Source organism: Ochotona curzoniae, unplaced genomic scaffold, assembly GCF_017591425.1.
Source record: "Ochotona curzoniae isolate NIBS_2020 unplaced genomic scaffold, NIBS_Ocur_1.0 contig_64, whole genome shotgun sequence".
Taxonomy (NCBI): Eukaryota; Metazoa; Chordata; class Mammalia; order Lagomorpha; family Ochotonidae; genus Ochotona; species Ochotona curzoniae.
In genome coordinates this window covers 44805594-44825370 of record NW_024466502.1, presented here as the reverse complement: position 1 = coordinate 44825370, position 19777 = coordinate 44805594, and the positions used below count along the sequence as shown (strand labels likewise).

The window sequence follows — 19777 nt, the reverse complement described above, 5'->3', positions numbered from 1 at the left end:
TCCATATGAGGATCACAATGAACATAAAGAGGCATGCTGGACATTAAACAGGCTCTGTTCCCTCTCCTCTGGTCTCCCCTGTCTCTCCTTTCTCTTCCCATTAGAAAGTGGATCCTTCCCCAGTTCTTCTCTCCTTCACCTTTAAACACTCTCTTTCCTCCCACTAGGTCCCAGTGATCCACATCCCACTCACATCTGCTTTTCTTTTCTTTATTTTTTAAAGATTTATCTATGGCTTTTTATTGGAAAGGCAGATGTGCAGCAAAGGAGAGACAGAAAGATTTTCCATCCACTGGTTCATTCCTGCCATTCATGCAACGCCTAGAGCTGAGCCAATCTGAAGCCAGGAGCCAGGAGCTCTTCCGGGTCTCCCACACAGGTGCAGGGTCCCAAGGCTTTGGGCTGTGCTCCACTGCTTTTCCAGGCCACAAGCAGAGAGCTGGAGGGGAAGTGGAGCAGCCAGGACATGAACCAGCACCGATATGGGATCCTGGTGAGGATTTAGCCACTGAGCTATTGCACCAAGCTCCACCTCTGCTTTTTCAACAGTTAAACTAAGTTAAGAGATGTTGTAAGTGACAGACATCATTCATGTAATATGTGAATGAAGAATATCAGCATTCTAGAACAAAAGCTTGTGTAATAATTCCAAATTTAAACCCACCTGCTTGGCTATGTAAGAAAGGGCAACTTCATTTGTCCCTAATTATTTTGTTTTATTTTGTTTTTAATTTGGCACCGCCACCAAGTGACAACGACTTTAACTTGGTGAACACATATCAAAGAGACAGTTCAAGGGTGCTTATGGAATGTCAGAGCATCAGGAGATGGAGTGCCTGGCCCCAGGCTTCCATTTAGCCTTCGGTCTTCCTGTTTATTATTTGTTTCCTGACACACAAGTGATTGCTGAATTGTCTCTTGTGATTCCATTAAAGTGGCTCTTACAGCTTGACAACTGTTTTAATCTATTAATAGTCTCATTACTTTAACAATACTTGCGGCTGGTGTTGTGGTGTAGTTTATTAAACTGTTACTATGATGCCAGCATTCCATATGGGCACTAGTTCATGTCCAGCTGCTACACTTCCAGTCCTGCTCCTGGCTAATGTGCCTTGGAGAGCAACAGAAGATGAGCCAAATTCTTGGGTTCCTGAAGTGGGTTTATTTTGGCTGATGATTCTGGAAGTATGAGATCTAAGGGTGGCGGTGGTCTCCTTGACAGAGTCCTGCAACGGCAAAGATCATCACACGGCATGTGAACACACACACATGCAGATATATATATTCCCGTGTATACATACATGTGTACATGTTTGTGTGTATACATAGGACTATGTTTTTTGCTGGTCTCTCTACAAAACCACCAGGATTCAATCCTGGGGTATCCACGCTAATAACTTTGTCCAATCTTTATCACATCCCAAAGGCCCCATCTCCAGATGCCATGGTGAGATTAAGTTTCTGACTGCTGATACTACACAATGGGTGGCATAATTTCAAAACATGAGCTTGCAGGACGCTCCAACTACAGCAACACGATCCTTTTCACGTCTGTACAGCCTCCGGGGCCATAAGAACTCACTGTACCACAGCCTGCATCTGAGCAGCAGAGGCAGCATCCAGCGGCGCCAGCAGTTCCAGCCTGTTGCTTTACTTTTGGCTGCATCCACACAGCCATTATGCCAAGGAGGAAGTCTCCAGAACATACAGCGCGAGGGCAAAGATGGATCCAAAGTTAGTAAACTGGAGTCCACAAGATGATCTGCCCGATTGTCAGCGAAACCTGCCCCACCCAAACCGGAGCTGAAATCAAGGAAAACGCCTGCTGAGAAAGAAGGTGGAGCAAAGATTAGGGGAAAAGGAGTAAAAATAAGAAGTGGGGAAAGAAAGTACTGTAGCATCTGAAAAGGGTGAAACTAAAGTTGAAGAGGCTCAGAAAAATGGAATCTGTAGTTAATGAGGGAGAACAAATGGTCACAAAAATTGATGTTTGTATTCGAACAACTTTTAAAAACTATTTTTACTGTATATTTTGTAAATGTTAATTTTGTGGGGCTCTACTAGTTGTCATACAAAAATATATAAGGGTGGACATTTTACCCTATCATAGTGATACTTTTTGGAAATTTTCATCATCCTCAAGTAAAATAAATATCAACTTAATATTGGGAAAAATAGAATTCATTGTCTTGTCAGGCAGAGTTGTGGACATTATGAAGAGCTACTTAAGTCCTTGTGTGGCACCCTCCAAGCATGACCCATCCAGGTACTTCCAAGCCACACTGTGGCCCCTGGAGCTCTGAACGCTGACCCGGTCCTGTCTGCCACACTGCCCTTTTGCCTCTCTCTAGGAACATATCTGAGATGGCCTCTCCTCAAGCCCACACTGTCCCAGTGTGCTGTCACAAGACATCTTACCCTCAGGTGTGGCTCAGTGCTCCTCTCAGTGGCCACCAACACAAGATATCTTCCCACTACATCTGCCATCTGAACCCTCCTATTCTCAAGAAGGGGGCTCTTCGGGCTGAAGTCAGTGAGATTGTTGCTGATTCCTGTTACAATACATTCTACATAATCATTTGTGCTCTGTGTCTTCCTTAGAGGTGCTATGAATATTAGATGAGAATATTAGATGGGCTGTTATTTAATCTTATTAATTTATTTGAAGAGAAAGGTTAAAAAGAGAGAGGGAGATCTTCCATCCACTGGTTGATTCCCCAGATGACCTTGAGAGCCACAGCTGGACTAGACCAAAGCCAGCAATCAAGAATTTCATCTGAATCTCCCACATGGTTGCAGGGATATAAGAATCCTGAGCTGATCCAGCCTTGATCATTATAATAATTTGGGGAGTAAAATCAGTAGGTAGCAGCTCCGTCTCTCTTTCTCTTTCCTAAAAATAGAGTGAATGTTCAAAAAGAGATGTTTTCTGAATCTATCATCTTGCATATCTGATCGATGATGTTTTTTGTACAGTTGCAAGTAAACTGAATAGAGGTTTACTTTCTTGTCTACAGTCATCATTGTCCTTGGTCATGACTTCTCAGCTATAATTACAGAATGCACAGTAGAGGGACAACTTGTTTTTGGAGTTAGCTCATTTTCATTTCCTTCTCAGTTTGACTTTTCTCCCCCCAAAACAAGCAGGAAGATTCTCTTTTTATGCACAGGTGTAGGGGAAATATAAAATAGGAATTTCATCAACCTTCTTCTCAAGCAGCTTGGGATCTTTTTAGAAAACAAACTAGACATCTGTGAGAAGTTCCATGGCAAGGCAAGAGTGAGCATGCAAAATATATTGCTGGAAATTTATTGGAAAGTCATATAAGGCTTTTAATAAGCTCTGGGAAACTAGATTTTTGAGTAATTAGTGAATCTTAAATAAAGATTAAATTCTGATTAATTTTTTTTAACAGAATGAACCAGTAAACAGATCCAACTAACTACACACATACGGGAGATAAACAAATATGTTGGTGAAACACAAGCTGGAGTCCCAAACTGCTTTTGCGACCTATACGCTTCATCCCTCTGTCTCCGCCTCTCTGCCCTTCACATGGATGTGTGTCTGCACTTGCCTGTCAGTGCTTCCCTAGGTCAGAGAAGAAGCCAGCTGCTCACTCCCGCAGCTGCCTGATATCTGCTTGTCACAGAGAAGGAAAAACGTTCTAGCTGTCGTCCATGTGACAAAACTGGAAAGTGCACCAAGTTACAGAACTGCATCTGTGCCCACCAGCTGGTGAAGCCTGTCATAGTAACTTTTCCATATTTATTTTTGTCAATTTATTCATCTCATCAATATTTCTTGAACCCCTATCACAGGGGTCCTTTGGACCCCGGGGGAACCTTATAGACGTGGATTCTTTCGATGGACACAGGAGGCAAAAGCTGCAAGCTAGGCTGGCTTGTCTTTCCCTATGGCGAAGCAGTGGAATGCACAGCCAGGAGAGGGCGTTAGTGGGGAGCAGCTCTGCTCTGGGGACTCTAGCACAGCCTCTTTCAAGCCGAGTCAAGCCTTAAAGACAGAGAACTGACCTGTGGACAGGCCAGAAGGCACGTGAGGAACAGAAGGATGTGTGAGGCTAGGGCACTATCAAAGATGACACGAGATTGGAGAGATTGACCAGGGTACACAAAATCTTGCAGGCCTCAATATGGGACACAGGGAAGGATTTTAAACGCAGGAAGGACACAGTCAGGACCTACTGGCTGTGTGAAGTGAGGAAAAGAAAAGAAAAGGAACGGGATGATCAGTTAGGAGGCCATCATACCACTGCCTAGTGTGACTAGAACATACTCAGGTTCTCCCCTGTGGATTTCCAAGTCCAAAGTCTTCTGGATGACTGGCCCCACCCAGAGAAGGAGAAGCTTTCAGGAAGTCTCCACAACAACATGAGACTTTGCACTGGGTTTATCAGTCAGCCTGACAGCAGATCAAGCAAGGTTTGCTTAATGAAGTCTCATGACACCCCACATCTCTGACAGCCTGTGTAGGAGACCAGGGTTCTGCTTGTACAGTGTCGAAGATCACGTGGTTAGCTTCGACAGGATTCTCTGAGTGTGCAGCCAAGGCCATCGGACAGAGGGAAGGCCAGGACTCCAGTGGCCAGGAGAGCCCAGCTACAATGTCTCGGCCCTGCAGAACACATCTTCAGAAAGACAGGAGTTGACATAACCTCATTGCTGATGGCCATAGTGCACCTAGTAGACACAGTCACATTAAGCACTTCAACACTGGAAATTGTGAAAATAAACAGACTTAGTGGATTTGGACACAAATGTAAAATCAAGAGGAGATGGGCACTTTTCTTAACAGCGCCCCTTGTGGCAGCAGATGCTCACAGCCTGGATTCTCACAGCAGGATGCCTGTGGGGGACAACAGGTCCCATTTTTTGTTTCCTTGGCCTGTTTTTGGGCCAGAGTAGCTTTCAGACAATCCTGAGCACAGGCAATATAGGAAGCTCAGCAGTGTCTCCCTTAAAATGTTCCTTCAAGGGCCTGGCTGCCAAATGATTCAATCACCATGGCCTAATTCACAGCCCAGCTCCCCTGGAGGGTCAGGCTGCAGATCAAGTTCATCTGGAATTATACCTTCATTTAGTTTCTTCCTCATCCCATTAGGTCCTTCCTCTATACATCACTTGCTTAAGAATCCTATTTAGGGGGTCTGGCACAATAGCCTAGTGGCTAAATCCTTGCCTTGAATGCGCCAGCATGCCATATAGGGCTGGTTCATGTCCTGGCTGCTCCACTTCCCATCCAGCTCCCTGCTTGTGGCCTGCGAAAGCAGTGGAGAACCCAAAGCCTTGGTACCCTGCACCTGCAGGCAAGACTAAGAATTGGCTAAGCCAAACCCCTGTAAATTGGTTCATCTCCAGCCATTGTGGCTACTTGGGGAGTAAACCAGATCTTTCTGTCTCTCCTTCTCTCTGTAAATCTGACTTTCCAATACAAATAAATAAGTGTTTAAAATTAAACAGAAGAATCCCCTTTAGGGCTCTGCTGCCTGGGAACATGACAGTGGACAGGGAGTTTTCTAACTGCATACTCATCACAGAGGATGTGATTAGGGATGTGGTTACATCATCCACTTGAAGTATCTTCCTGATAAACTTCTTGTTTACCACCTTCTACCACATACACAGGAAGAATTAAGTAATCTCTGGCTACCTGAGGAATTGAGCAATGGAGGGCTGTCAGGCCTTCTGGACAGTTTGTGAAAAGAGCTAGGTAAAGTTTCGGAACTGCCAAGCAACTATTAATCACTTTAATTGGAATGAGTTGCTGGATCAGTTCTGTCTCCAGCCCCATTTATTATGCAAACCAGTGGATGCTGTGGCCCAGCCCATCCCTGCCTACCACACACATGCCTCATGGCACCAGTGGGATGTGCAGCCCAGTTGGAGCGACCTCCCCTTACCCCAGCTCTGATTTCTATATATGCCTGTGAGTGAAGCAGACTGGTCCAGTCTGTCATGCATCACATTAGGCTTTTGTACACACCAATAGGTGCTGCAGCCTAGCCCAGCCCAGCCAACCCCACCATCATCCCATACTTAAGCTGACAGGTACTGCTAGCTGTCTAGCCAGGCTTACCTCCAGCTTGGTTCTCATGCTCACTGGTGGAAGTTGCAATCCATCTGAGAGGTGCCTACCATTTCCCTACTAGGCCCACTCCTGGACCTTGCACTTTCCAGGTGTTTCTACAGTCTAACTTGACAGGATTTGTCCCCAGTCCCAGCACTTGCCAACTGATGCTGCAGCAAAGCCTAGCCAGCCTATACATACTCTAGCTTGTGCATGCACCAGTGGATACAGTCATTTAGCCCAGCCTAGCTCTCCCCCTAAACCTGCTCAGATGTAGTCAGTGTGTGTTGTAACCCTGGCTAGGCTGGTCTGCCTCTGGTCCCAGTTCTCACACTCCCCAGTGGGAGCAGTGATCCAGCAGGGGAGTCCTTGCTGCCCCTTACCAGGCTCACCCATCTCCCCAGTGTTACGTGTACTTATAGGAGCTGTGGCCCAATCTAGAACAGCCTGCCTCACCTTGGCATTTACCAGCAGTTGCTGTAACCTGGCCTGGCCTGGTCTGCCCCCAGTTTCAGCTCACGCTGATGGGTGCTGTAGCCCAGCCCCCCCAGCTCCCAGTCCCAGCCCTAATGTAAACTGGGTGGTGTTGCGCCCAACCCAGCCTCTCTCACACTCCATCCTGCTTCTCACATCTGCCAGTGGGTGCTATGAACTCATCCAGCCTGGCCCACCCCCAGACCTGACCCATATGTATGCTGGCAGGTACTGTAATCTGGCCTGGTGTGGGCTACTCCTAGCCTTGTTTCTTGCACTCACCCAAGTAACTGCTTCCTGACAGAGAAGTTCCCCAAGATCCTCTTCCAGGGGCAGATCTTGCACACATTGGTGTGTCCTTGGCCCAGACTGACTTGACCCACATCCTGTCCTGGCAGGAAAAGCAGCTTTACCCAACCAGCCCACACCCATTCCAGTTCTTATTGTTGGGTATTATAGCCCAGCCACACCTGGTGCACACCCAGACACAGCTCTAACATGATTCAGCGAGTGCCGAGACCTAGCCCAGCCCATTCTACACCCATCCACTCTGGCTCTCATGAGTGTCAGTGGGTACTGGAGTCTAACCTAGTCTGACACACTCCAGTCCCAGTCCACACCTGTGCTGAGGGACACTGTAGTCATGTCCAGCCTAGATTGCCGCCCTCATCCTGGCTCTCATGCTCACCAGTGGGAATAATAACCCAGCCAGGAAAACCCCTGAGCTGCTGGCAGCTACAGATCTTGTGCATGCCAGTGGTTGCTCTGACCCAGCTTGGCATAGCCCATTCCTTATCCTGGCCTTTGCCGTTGGATGCTGCAGTCTGGCCTGACCCAGGCAGCTCCCAGTCCTGACTGTCACTGGTGGGTGCTGCACCCTAGCCCTGCCCAGTTTGCTCCCATCCCTGACTCATGCAAATCGGTAGGTGTGATAGCCTAGCTTGGCATGTCCCACACTCCATCCTGACTCCTGCACATGTCAGTGTGCTAAGGGTTGACCTGGTCTTGCCCAGTCCAACTCCCCCTAGAATAAATCCACATACTTGGTGATAAGTGGAGTTGCCTTACCCCCAGATTCAGGCCTGACCAACTACCAGGCCTGAATCACATGCTCACTTGCGGGAGCTATGGACCACTAGGGGAATTTACCAAGTTCCCCCACCAGGCCCACTCCCAGATCTCGATCTCACATGTGCCAGCGGGTGCTAGGTCCTTACCCAGCATAGTCTGTTCCCCTGCCCCCTTGTTCCGACCTTTGTATAAGCTGGTGCAAGTTGCAGCCTAGTTCGCCCCACACTCTATTTTGGGTGCGCCTGCAGGTACAATAGCCTGGACCAGCCTGGCCTAAACCCAATCCCTTGAGTGTCAGAGGATTCCATGGTCACACCTAGTTCAGTCTGTCACCACTCCAAGCTCTTGAGCAAACCAGCGGAAATTGCAGTACCACAGGGGTGAGTTAACATATTCCCCCACAGAAACAGTCTCCAGACCTGGTTCTCTCTCATGGTGGTTAGTGTGTGGCCCAGCCTAACATTATTCATCTCCTGTTACGACACTTACTTGCACGTACTGTGATCTAAACCTGCTAGGTAGGCCTTCAGCCATAACTTCAGTGTGTGCCAGTGGATAGTGTTTGGCAGTGGTTAATGCTAACTAGCCCAGCTTGGATCTCCTACATGGGCAGGCCAAACTCAAAAAAAGTCCTCCAGCTTTCTTCCTCCAAACTACTCAGTCTCAGCCCCCTCACTTACTTGCAAGTGCAGTGGCCTTGTTGATGAAGTCCCTCGGAAGTCATTCCTTACCTGAAACATACTCCCTCAGTGGTCCTCCCTCTCTCACATCCCCATACCCCTTTCCCTGAGCAAGCCACATGCCTGCACCCAGAAGCGCATGAGTTCCCCAGTCTAGTCTTCAGAAGTCTAGTCTTCCCGTGGAGTGGTGTGCTGGCCTGGAGCTCTGCCTGCCTACTAGGGGTCCAAGCTCCTAGCACGAATGCTGGCCTGGCACCTTACCCCTCCTCCCACCAAAGATCCAAGCACATTCACAGTTCCCCAAACCTGCTCTACCATCACACTACACCAGTATGATGACCTAGGGCTTTCCCCTTTCTTCCCCACTCCCTGCCCAGGATCAAGCACCTGGGGAAATCATCAGGCTTGCTCCACCTGCCTGAATGTGAGCCTCAGGTCCCCCCCAAACTCACACCCCCAGGGCTTCAATAGCTCACCCATACCCTCAATTATGTTTCAACCAGGGAGGGATGGAGTAGGTGAGAAAGTAGACTGACTTTCTCCCCTTGGTTCCTACAAAGTTCTTTTGTAAACTCAAGGTGCACACCATTTAAATCAGCTTTATGTTTGGGTATTCCTATTATATAAATGGTCAATTGTCAACTTTCTACCCCATAGCCCAAGCCAAATTTTAAGAATCTTTCTAGTTGCTGTTTTTGGCACACATCCAAACTGCAGAGTTTGAACGAGAGGCTAGGGGGAGATAAAGAACCTTTAAAACTTTCCTTCCTGGTAACAGCCTAGGAGCTAAAGCCCTCGCCTACCATGTGCCCGGATTTTATAAGAGCGCTGAATCCCGCTTCCTGTCCCGGCTGCTCCACTTCCCATCCAGTTCCCCTGCTTGTGGCCTGGGAAAACAGTCAAGGACAGCCCAAGGTCTTGAGACTCTACCCCCATGTAGGAAACCGGAAAGAAACTCCTGGCTTTGGATCAGCTGAGCTCTGGTCATTGCAGCCACTTGGGGAGTGAACCAGTAAAAATAAGTTCTTTTTCTCTATAAATTTGACTTTCTGATAAAAATAAATAAATCTTAAAATGAAAGCAAAAACACTTTTCTTCCACAAAGACCATAAATTGGTTTGCAGCTATGCACCTCCCATTTCAGTGGTTACCTGACATAGAGCACAATTGCATCCATTGAGTCTATATGTCTAGATTTATACACCTGGTGTTGAAAACAAATCTTGATAGAACTAAAATAATAGCAGATACTGCACTGCTTTTTAAAAATTTAATTAAAATTAGCCAAACTTTCCCATCTTTAAAGACAAATGACCATGGTTGTCAAAGGGTCAACTGTGGGCCAGCATTGTGGGGCAGTGGGTTAAGCCACCACTTTCGTATCTGCATCCCATATGAGAGTGCCAGTTCAAGTCCCTGCTACCCTATTTCCTATCCAGTTTCTTGCTAATGCACTTGGAAAGCGAGTGAAGACTGGCTGAAGTCCTTGTATCCCTGTCATCCACATGGGGAAAGTAGACACAGTTCCAAGGTCCTGGCATTAGCCACTCCCCAGCCATTTGGCTTTTTGGGGAGTGAACTAGTGGATGGAAGAAATCTCTCTATGCACACACATACACGGCTTTCAAATAAAGTATACTGCATGTGTTTTATATATGTGTGTATGCAAAATTTTGGATTAGCAGCATCAACATCGCTGAAGAATTAATTTTTGCTATTTTTTTAAACTCACATTCAAGTTAATTTTGAAAGAGATATTTATTTACTTGAAAGTCAGACAGAGACATTTCCCATATGTTGGTTTACTCCCAAGATGAACATAGTGGTTAGGGCTGAGCCAGACCAAAGCTAGGTTCCAGGAGCTTCTTCCAGGTTTCCCACATGGGTTAAATTGCCCAAGCATTTGGGTCATCTTCCACTGCTTATCATAGATCATAAGCAGGGAACCACATGAAAAGTAGAGCAGCTGGGACTGGAATCTGTCCCCACAAGGGATGCCACCAGGCTCCTGTCTGGGAATTCTTAGAAATATCAATTCTCTGGCCTCACTTCAGACCTTCTGAATCAGGTCTGAAGTTTTAACAATCATTCCAGGTAATTCTGATCAACTGGCCTAAATAGACAATAAATCATAATGTTAATAGACTAGAAGACTCAATATCTGAAAAGTGTTAACACTCTCAAATATCCTCAGACAAACAAACATAATGGGATAGATATTTGAATAAACAGTCTCTAAAAGGGAAAGGAATCCTGACAGATCTTTCTGTGTCTCTCCTCTCTGTGAATCTGACTTTCCAATGAAAATAGATAGATCTTTAAAAACAAAATAAAACAAAAACCGTAGGATGGTGGCTGCCTGACACTGGGGGCAGAGGGAGCAGGAGTTGTTCTGCAATGCCAAGAGCGTTCTGAAGCTTGGTTGTGTAATAACGCGAACGTACCGAACACTCCTGACTGCTATACTTAAACGTGCTGTGGTGGTAAGTCTTCCCCCAGTTCAAAACATCTTATCTGAATACTGATTCACACTTTCCCATTCTTTTTTAAGATTTATTTATTTATTTATTTATTTATTGCAAAGAGAGGAGGAGAGACAGAAAGGAAGATCTTCTATCCATTGATTCACTCCCCAAGCAGCCGCAATGGCTGGAGCTGAGCCAATCCGAAGCCAGGATCCAGGAGCCTCCTTTGGGTCTCCCACGTGGGTGCAGGGTCCCAAAGCTTTGGGCCGTCTTTGACTGCTTTCCCAGGCCACAAGCAGGGAACTGGATGAGAAGCAGGGCCACTGGGTTTAGAACTGATGCTCATATGGGATCCCAGAGTGTGCAAGACAAAGATTTTAACAGCTGTGCTATTGCGCTGGGCCCATACATGCCCATTCTAAAAAGGGCTGGAGCTGTGGCACAACGAGCTAGCCATCACCGAATGGCACTTGAGTGTTTTTTCCCTCATTACATAATTCTTTAACTTATTTTACTTGGAGGCAGCAAGACAGACAGACAGTGTTCCCATCCACTGATTAATTCCCCAAATGCTCATGATGACTGTGGCCAAAGCTGGCAGCCAGGAAAGCAACTAAGTCTTCCTTGTGGCTGGCAGAAACCCAAGGAGTTGAGCAACCACTGCTGCTTCCCAGGGTTAATGGAAAGCTGGAATCAAGAACCAGAGCTGGGCATGGAACTCAAGGTACTATGATGTTATTTTTAAAAATTCTTCTTTCATTTAAACATGGATAGATAGCTGATACTATCCCTTACAACTGAATAGGCATATAGGAAAGATAGTATATTTCTATCAACTATTCCCAGCCCATGACGTGCATTTTTTTTTACCTCATCTAGTAAATCTGTTCCTTTCTGTCCAATACAGTGGCACTCAGCATTTCTCTGCATTCTAATTGCTCCAAAGCCAGAATAAACAACCACATCCCACTTCACTGTACTGTACATGGTCCAGAAATAGCATTATAACGTGGAAAACGAATGCACATGGTCATCTGCGGAAAGAAGTCCTGCCATCCTGCAGGTGTCAGAACCCTGTGACCTATCACTGACCTACAAACAGGACAGCCCTGGAGACAGCGAGACTCAACGTTCAGGTTAAATTTATCCAAGAAGGAAACAGAGAGGCTATGTTTATAAGCACATCATCAGCTACTTCAAAGCATTGTCCCAGCAGCTTGCACTGTTTCCTGCCATTTACTTGTAATCTCTTAGGTTTACATTTCATATTGCTATGAAAAAATTCTGCTTCAACTTTTGAGGGTGTCTTCCATATCTGTCTTTCGCATGCTGCAACATTTCTATAAGAGAGTGGAATCCATGATATCACAGACAAGCTTTGTTTCTATTTTTCTTTTGAAACTAAAAGGTCGAATCATTTTAACCGGCACATTGACTTCAGTTTATCCAAGCAAGCAATTATGTTGACACGAAAACACACCAGGAACAACATAATCACAGTCTTAGTTAAAATAGGTTTGCTCTCTGCTTCCTACTCTGCTTTATACCCTGGCTCTCAGCTTGCACAATAGTAGGAAACCATTTTTGGCATGTGTTTTAGTAGGACATAGTTCTGAATCCAGTATCTATCGTAGTAAGTGTAAGGGAAATATTATTTAAGCCTTGTGTTCATTGAGTGGGAAGTAGTCAAAACAGATGAAATTCATGCAACAGTAATATACATTGCAGGACGAAGATACTGAGTGCAAGGCATGCCTTAAAATCAAAGTAGTTGTGTGACCTACTGAAAAGCATTGAAACCATGGGGACTTTGGATTCTTCATAATATATCGAGAATATTCCAACTGACCTTTAAGACACTTTCTAATTCTAAATCAATGTTTCTTTGAACTAACTCATGTGATTAAAACTTGATATGACATAAGATTTATAGGCAGCCCCAAAATCAATGTCCTCTGTTATTCATTGTTGCTTGTCTTTCTATTATATTATCTACCATAAGTAAAAAATCTTCAACAGCCATGACTACAAGAAAAGACCAATAGTAAAGATGAACCAAAGCATGGAAAGTTTCTAAGATTGAAAGATACAGTGAAAAAGACAAGCGAAAAAAATCATCCATCTGTTGGTTCACCCTCCAAACGGCTTCAACAGCTGGGTCTGTGTCAGGCTTTAGGCGGGAGCCAAGAATTACATTGGACACTCTCACATGGGTGCATGGGCTCAACCACTTGAATTATCTTCCACTGTCTTCTCAGGCACATTAGCAGGAGACTAGATCAAATGTAGAGCAGCCGGAACTCAAACAGGTGCTCTAATATGGGATGTCAGCATTACAAGCAGAAAATTAATCCATTGCATGGCAATGCTGCCCCTGAAAATCTTTTAATCCATGAAAAGGAAAAACTTTTTTGTATTTGGTTTTCATAAACATAAATGAGTTTGCCTAGTTAAATAGCAAGTAAAGTCTCTCAAGAATTTTAGGCAACTATTAAGCTTTTTCACACCCATCATGTATATTCTTACTTGGCTAGAAAGATTTGTCTTGCTTTACACCAGGATACTACACATTCAGAAAGAAAATGAAGGTTAAGATTTTGGACTTGAAACCAGAACACTCTAAGTCTTTTTGGACGCAGAGTTAAGGACTCCAGGAAGTCTGACTTTAAACTTCCCTTTTGTAATTGGAATATCATATCTGTGACAAGGTCACTGTGAAGGTAAGTAAAAAAATAACTTAGGAGCAATAGCCACACAGCAGATGCTTAAACTATACTTTCTCCTTCCTCTCCCTTTGTTACATGGTTCCAGAATCGGAATACAGTAAGCATCCCACTATACTGGCTAACCTAGGGGCTTACTGGATATTTTACAGGGCAGCAGCGTGGGCATCATGGTGCCAAGGTTGAGCTGCAATTCAGGATGTCTGCATCTTACACAGGCATGGTTTCTAGTCCCGACTCTGCTTCTGCTTCAGATTCAACTTCCTGCTAAAGCACAGCCCAGAGCAGACAACAGGTGATGGCATAAAGCATTTGGGATCCTGTGAGACCCAGATGAAGCTAGGGTTCCTGATCTTGGCCTGGCTCAGCTGTGGCTATTGGGAGCATTTGGAGAGTGTATCAATTTTGCTCTGCCTTTTGAATAAAAGACATTTTTAAAAAGGATTTATTTATTTTTACGGGAAAGGAAGAATTACAGAGAGAAGGAGATACATAAAGATCTTCTGTCCACTGTTTCACTCCCCAAGAGGCTACAATGGCTGGAGCTGAGCCATTTTGAAGCCAGGAGTCAAGAGCTTCCTCTGGGCCTCCCATGTGGGTGCAGGGTCCCAAAGCTTTGGGACCTTTTCTAGTGCCTTTCCAGGCCACAAGCATGGAGCTGGATGGGAAATAGAACAGCTAGGACATGAACTGGAATCCATATGGGATCCTGTTCGGTTGTAAGGCAGAGATTTAATCACTAGGCTATTGTGCCAGGCCCAAAGCAGTCTTATTTAGCTTTCTCAAACAATTTTGACTGATGCAAATTGTAAAAGTAAATAGGTACATGTCAATACAATTAAAAAAGAGAAAACAAAATAGAGAACACATGGTGAGGATTTAGCCACTGGGCTATTGCCCTAGGCCCTTACTGTTACTTTTGCTGAGATAAAAATAGTGTTGTGAAACCTGGGATGATGGTTCAATTGGGTAATCGTACTTCCTGCAAGTATCAGAATCCCATATGGGTGCCAATTCATGTCCTGGTTGCTCCCTGCTTTTGGCCATGGAAAGCAGTGGAGGATGGCCCAAAGTCTTGGGTACCTGCAACCACGAGGGAGACCCCGAGGGAGTTCTTGGCTCCTGGCTTTGGATCAGTTCAACTCCAGTTGATGCACCCATTTGGGGAGTGAGCCAGCAAATGAAACATCTCTCTGCATCTCCCTCTCTGTGTAACTCTAACTTTCAAACAAAGAAAGAAACAAAGAAATACTGCAATATATATAGGTAAAATGATACTGTTTAGAATTTGTTTCAAGATAGTCCAGTGGAAATAGAATAATATAGAAAAAGAATTGCTAATTGGTAAAGCTGAGTTATCCTAGCAGTGTTTCAACTTTTATGTCTATTTGAAAATGTATCTAATAAAATGTTAAAATATTTGTGACCTTTGAAAAATAAAAAGGGATGGATGAACAAAAGCATTTCTTCTCTCCTTCCTGTCTCCTGCTGTGCTCTCTGGCTTCTCTGCTATTCTGATGACCTTGTAGCCACACCACCCGCACATCCAGGATTGGCTGGGTGGGTCAGTAATGTTGAAATTTCTGTCTTGAAGTCATTGCTGCGAGCTTCGGAATTTTTAACATCATTCCAAGAAATCCAAGCTTTCTGGGTAACCTTCAAAGGTCCTTAAAAAGTTCATGGAAAATGGAATTATGAGCCTAGGGGCCACCATGGTACAGTACGGCAGGTTAAGCTCCTATTTGTGACACCTGTAACCATTCCAAAGTTCTGGTTCAAGTCTCAGCTTGAACTTGGCCTCTGATCAAGCTTCCTGCTAATGCAGCTGGGAAAACATGTGATGGTCCAAGTGCTGGGGCCTGACACTAAAACGAGAGACCAGGATGGAGTTGCTGATGCTTGGCTTTGGTCTGCAACAGCCTCAAGCTATTGCAGCATTTAGGGAAAGAACAAGTGGTGTTAAGACTGATTCTGTTAACCTACCTTTTAAGAAAATAAGTGCATTCTAAAAGATGCCTATTCTGGTGTTGAAAGTGTACATCGTATACATTTTCTATCAATTTTTGAAGGTCCTTGAGATGAATGAATTTGTGCTTTTTGTTCCCAAATAAACTTATTTTTAACTTTTTGAAGTAACCTCCCATGCCCACAGGGAAAAGGACCTTTCATTTTCTGGCTAAGGATTGATTCTTTCAGAGATACAGGTCAATAGGCTGGAACTTGCCTTCAGCTCATCATTAATGCGAACTTCACTAACATAACTTTGTCCTGTTAGCTTGCGTCTCCACGTGGAGCAGCTTTTGTTATCATTGATGCTGTGACCTCCACCTGCTACTTTTCCATGTAATTTCCATTCCGCTTCTCTGCAATGCCCCATGTGTGTGGCTTTGTGATCAACTGGAGCTAAGTACTGCCCATCGTTGGCCAAACTCCCTGTGCAAAGGTGATCTGTACCAGACTTGCTTGCTTTAGCAGAAAACTTCAAAGGATCCACATACATTTTTGACTTTGCAGATAGTTTTAATGTACATTCAACCATTCTGAAAACTCATTTCTCTTTTTTCTATTATTTCTGCTTAGACCTTGGTGATGGTGATGGGGAATACTTTCATACTGGCAAGAGCCATAATAACCACCTTTCTGACCATGCTCTTTCAAATACTTGGGGAGGAGGTACTTCAGATAGCTAAGACATAGAACTGTCCAGGCCTGCCTGGTAACAAAATGATTGGATACAATATCAACAATATCAACTATCCTGCCAAAATGTGACATGATCAATGTTAGCTTTTTCTGTAAGAGATGACAAAACTAGTCTTATTAGTCACCAGCCTTTCTCACATTGGAAGCAACGCTTACAACAGATTCAGGTTTACTATTCATTCAACCAATGGAACTTGCCAAGTCCTTCAAGGCAGAACTTAAGAGCTGGAATCTGCACACATGGCCTCTCATTCCATGTCACTTATTGACAGGACAAAACCAGATTTTCTGGGTCACCTGGCAGAAATGCCTTACTATGACAGTATGAACTTAAAAAAACAGAACTAAGTTCTGATGTCAATGTCTGATACACTAGACATGAGATAGAATTGTTAGAATAAATCAAAAAGTAGCAGCTTACAATTTTTATTTTTAATCTTGGTTCTGTGCTAGGCCATTCAAACGCCAATGCACAGAATTGTAAAAATGGTTTCCCAAAGGCCTTTTCTTTGCAATTTAGTTGAACTTTAAAACACCCTTGGAGATGTTTTTTTTTTTCCTCCCGTGTGATTCAACACTACAACATCCAAGGGACCCCTATTTTAAAGGTAAATTGAACTTTAGTAAATAAAAAAGAGATGATCTTCTACTTCTTTTTTTTTTACTGAAGACACAAGAAACAAAGGTCACTTTCTTTTTCAAAAATAGGATTTATTTATTTGAGAGGAACAAAATCACTCTCCAAATGGTTGCAATAGCTGGGACTGTGCCAAGCCAAAGCCAGGAATCTGGAACTCCATCCGGGTCTCCTATGTGGGTCACAGGGGCTCAAGCACTTCAGCAGCAACAGCAAGAAGCTGGAGTGCAAGCAGAGCAGCTGAGACTGGAACCGTTGCTTCGCGAGGGGATGCTGGTGCTGTGAGCAGCAACTGGCTGTGACACAGTGCCAGCTCCACAGCTCACTTTAAGAACATGGCAACCAAATCTAGGGTGTTACTTAACTTACATTCCTGTGGCCATTCCAAACCCTGAATAAAATTCCACCACTGAAAGGGAAGAAAAAAAGCAAAAGAAAGGCTTGATGTTGTTTGATGTCGGGAGCCAATTAACTTTGTGTGACATTTATTGTTATCTTTAAAGAAACAACAAAAAAAATATTTAAGGACAAATGCAGATGTGGAATTTCTGTCTGGAAACTTGAGAGCAAAGGCTTTGTGGCAGGATTGCTTGACATAGGTTCAAAACAAAATGAGGCAGCCATGTGGCTATGGAGAAGTGGCAAGTTATATAAGCAGGCGTTCTGGGAGGCTTTGTAGGGAAACAGAATGTTAGCTTCTATTTTGAATGAAGATGTTGAGATGAAAGCAGAGGGACATGTGGCTTAGCTCTAGAAAGGATTGCCTAAGCCACTGTTGAGAGTAGGCTCTAGCTCCCAATAGCAGCAGCAAGGCCAGTTAGCAGGTTGCTGAATGAGTCATCCAAGCAAGAGATAACTGTGGTTCTGACTAGTATGTTGGCATTAAAGTGAGAAACGGTTGCGCTTTGGATGACCTGTCGCAGCGCTCCACTTCCCATCTAGCTCCCTGCTTGTGCTCTGGGAAAGCAGCAGGGATGGTTCAAGTGCTTGGGACCTTGCACCCACATGGGAGACGCAGAAGCTCCTGGCTCCTGATCAGCTCAGTTCCAGCTGTTGCGGCCACTTGGGGAGTTAACCAGCAGATGGAAGATTCCCTCTCTGTCCATCTAACTCTGGTTTTCAAGGAAAATAATCTTAAAAATAAATTTTAAAACACATGCAAATGAAGAATTTTCTAGAAAATTCACAAAAAAATTGTAGATTCATATTTTCTGCACAAAAATACATTTTATATTTTACTTCCACCGTCAATAAACTGGTCTGAATTACCCTTGTAAAAACCTATTCAAGCACAGCTCAAGAACTGCCAAGAAAAAAATGCATGATTATAAATATCAGATAGTATTTGAAGCAGATTGAAGGAGCATTGACTAGGAAGGGGCACACTCCTACCTGTTATTTGATACAAACCACTAAGAACAGAGTGTATTTTTTTTCCTACTTACTGAGTGTGGAAAAGATAATAAAGGGATTCTGGTAAAACAGAAATGAGAAGTTACACATAAAAAAAAAAAATTCAGGGGCAGGACTGCAGCACTCAGTTGGGTAAGCAAGCAAGTGTTTAAGACACCAAGATCTGATGTGACTTCCTGCTAACTTGCATACAAGATAGCAGACGATGGCTCAAGTACTTGAGTCCCTGCAACTCAAGTGAGATCCAGGTAGGAGTTCCTGGCTCCTGGCTTCCACCTGGACCAGTCTCAGCTGTTGTCAGCATTTAAGGAGTATATCACTGGATGAAAGATTTCTTGTCCCTACTGTTGCTCTGCCTTTCAGACACAAGAGCATTTTTAAGAAGAAACAGCACTTTTACTTGCTATCACTGCAGCAATATGGTGCACAGAAAGCTTGTATTGTAATGCTGTCCAAAGCATTTTCGTTATTCTATTTACCAGCCCCTTGGGTTAAAGCTTCTCACTCCCAAGATATAGATGGGCTCCTCTGAGAAGCCTGATATGCCATGAGGAACCACAGAGAGGTTGAAGGGCCACCCAGGAGAACGCAGACCCTCAGCAGACAATGAATGTGCAGGTACCTTGTCTTGCATATTGCAATCCCTCAGAACTATGGAGGAGACTTCCAGTATTTACAATATCTATATTCTGTTATGGCACTCCCAGGTTAGGAAGGACACCTGAATCTCCTGAGACCCCCAAGAGTCAGTCTGTCAACTTACTCACCCTCTGTTTTTTTCAACCTTTATCTAGCATGGCCCATGAGTTCACAGGGAATAGCCATGGATCTGTCAGAATTCCAACATTCCAGGGAGGCATCTAATAAAAGACCAAGCTTGGGTGTGGGGACATTTTATACTCACTTGATATTCAGAAAAGGCACTTATAATTTATAGTAGAAAAAAAGTAAAATCATGGATAAAAATTTAGACTAATCTGGCAAAATCAATATTTGTAAATGTTCTGAAAAATGTATTTACTCAAGAATTTTGTAAGAACTTCAAAAAATTCTAACGAAGTTATTGTTTTAAGTGTGAGTCTGGGTGCCTGGGAGGCTACACTGTTGTGAGAAGCCAGTAGATCCTGGGGCTGTCTGCAGCTCATGTATCCAAACACAGCATTACTACTACAATGAGAAAAGAGAAAAATGCCCATTTTAAGATATGCTCCAGGAACCCATGGTCTGGTGAGCAAGGTCCTCCATGACCTGATCCTGTAAACATTATATGCTAGAACGTCACAGAACCTGCTGAGTGGGCTACAGCACACAGACTTATTCTCCCCCCTCAGGAGCAGCCACACATATTCCAACTTGCTGGGCACTGACCAGTATCCCTCGCTAGCCTGCATCTCCATGAAGGCAGCAGCTCTCCACCTTCTTCGTGACTACACCCTCAGTACTTGTCAGACACAAAAAGGATGCTCAGTAAGTATTTGTGGAATGAGTAATATGCTTCTAAATGTTCATAATTCTCTGGGGGA

At 44.3% G+C, this 19777-nt stretch overlaps 1 pseudogene; it reads left to right on the top strand.

Annotated features, from left to right (window-relative positions):
- Positions 1–1679: 1679 nt before the first annotated feature.
- Positions 1680–2188, top strand: LOC121163519 (annotated as a pseudogene).
- Positions 2189–19777: the final 17589 nt, after the last annotated feature.